Here is a 2,021-nt window from a genome sequence, read left to right on the forward strand (position 1 = left end):
TGGGATGGGTACTTTATTTTTTGGGGGGGATTTTTAAAATTTAAGTTTAATTAACTTTTTCTTTTTATTAAACTTTTTAATTTTTTTTTTAATTTCAGTTTATTTAACTTTTTTTTCTCTTTTTGCATTTTTTATTTTTACTCAACTTTTTAAATTTGTTTTAATTTTTAATTTTAGTTTATTTAATTTTATTTTGTTAAACTGTTTTTTTTTTTTAACTTAATTGCTGGGAGCAATAGCCAGCCTGCTATTGGCTATTTAAAATTGCAATAGCCAATAACAGGCTGGCTATTGCACCCGGCCACGGCCTGCTGTCAGTCAGCAGAGGAGGGACCTGAAGGAGAAAGTTCTCCATCCGGTTCTCGTCTGCTGATTGGTAGCAGGCAGTAGGTGAGTGCAATAGCCAGCCTGTTATTGGCTACTGCAATTTAAAAGAGCTAATAGCAGGCTGGCTATTGCTGTCAGCTGCTGGATTGGAGACCGATCGCGGCCGACAGCAGGAGCGCAGTGCCGGGGGCGGAGGGGGGAGTAGGCGGCACAGGGGAAGGGAACTCACAGACTGTCAGAGGTTTCTCCTTACAGGCTGTAATCAGCTATCTGTCCCCTCTGACACAGACCGCTGCAGCCGATTACAGACTGTAAGAAGAAACTTCTGACAGTCTGTGAGTCTGAGAACGGGATGGGCACAGTTATTGGGGCAGCTGTTTTCCTGCGGGGACGGTGTTACCATTTCTCTACCCCCCCACCCCCCCAGAGGAATGCGCGGCATATGAATGAGCCCTAAAAGTAGAGAGCGGGGCTTGGCAGCTAAAGGGTTAAATCCTCAGCCTTTTAGTTGAAAAGAGCTAATACAGGGGTAGGCAAATTACAAATCCCATTATTGCCTCAGCCTCTGGGAGTCATGCCTGTGACTGTCACAGTCTTGCAATGCCTCATGGGAGTTGTAGTTCCACAACAGCTGGAGTGTCAAAGTTGCCCAACTAAGAGCTCATGTATACATGTAACAAATGAAACAAATGATACATAATATAATATAACTAGGGCTGTGGAAATTAAAGATTAATTTCTCGATTAATCGTTAAACTTTTTAAACGATTAAAATTATTAAAACAATTAATTGAACACGAAAATTTTAATCATTACCAGCCCTAAATATAACATAATAAAATGTGGAGTTTTCATTGTTTGTGAGGTGTTGATGACTTGCTGGTACTATGCTAGAAGCTAGTTGAAGATACAGCGTCCGCGCACTCGCTCACCTGACAGGCGGAGTTGAGAATTATGTTAAATCGTCTGTAACGGCACCACAGCCCACAGTGTTGGTGGAGCGTCCTCCTCGCCGACTGACATACAACTTTGTAGCGGTGAAGCCGTTCGCAGTCACTGTACGCCGAGCTTATATTATCTTTAACTTTTTTTCCCCGGAATTTTTCAGCAGGTAATAAGCTGCGTTCACATTTATGCCGCCATAAACCGCTAATGTCACCGGCAGTCAGCGTGAGGCAATTTGACTCAATCATTGGTTCGCGGCACAAATATGCTTCCAATTTCATGCGCAATAAACGCTTTCACATTCACATTACTAATTCTGCGTTATCTTTTGTATTTTTAACCTAACAATCGTGCTCTTTTCTGACGGCGCTCCTGACGGCTGACGCCGCTCTCTCTCTCTCGCTTACACTTCTCTACCCGGCTCAGCCGCGTTGGAAATGACTCCACCTTTGTGCATCTCCTTTATTTCCATGCTGGTCAGGCGAATGAAGCAGCCAGGTGTGTAATTCGGTAATGACCTAGACGTGTCAGGATGTGATCGCCAAGGTCAAAGTCGAGGATGCCCAGATCAAAGTTCCATTTCATATTCACAATGATTTGATTAGCACTAGTCTGCAGCCATCAAAGGGATTATTTTGAATATATTTTATTGTGTTAAATTAGGAGGCGTTTTGGTATTCAACCCTTTTGTGCCTAGAGATCATTGAGGCCTAAATGCCTAGGACAATTTTAAGAGCGTCAATATGCAT

This window comes from Nanorana parkeri, unplaced genomic scaffold (assembly GCF_000935625.1).
Source record: "Nanorana parkeri isolate BGI_ZX_2015 unplaced genomic scaffold, ASM93562v1 scaffold159, whole genome shotgun sequence".
NCBI lineage: Eukaryota > Metazoa > Chordata > Amphibia > Anura > Dicroglossidae > Nanorana > Nanorana parkeri.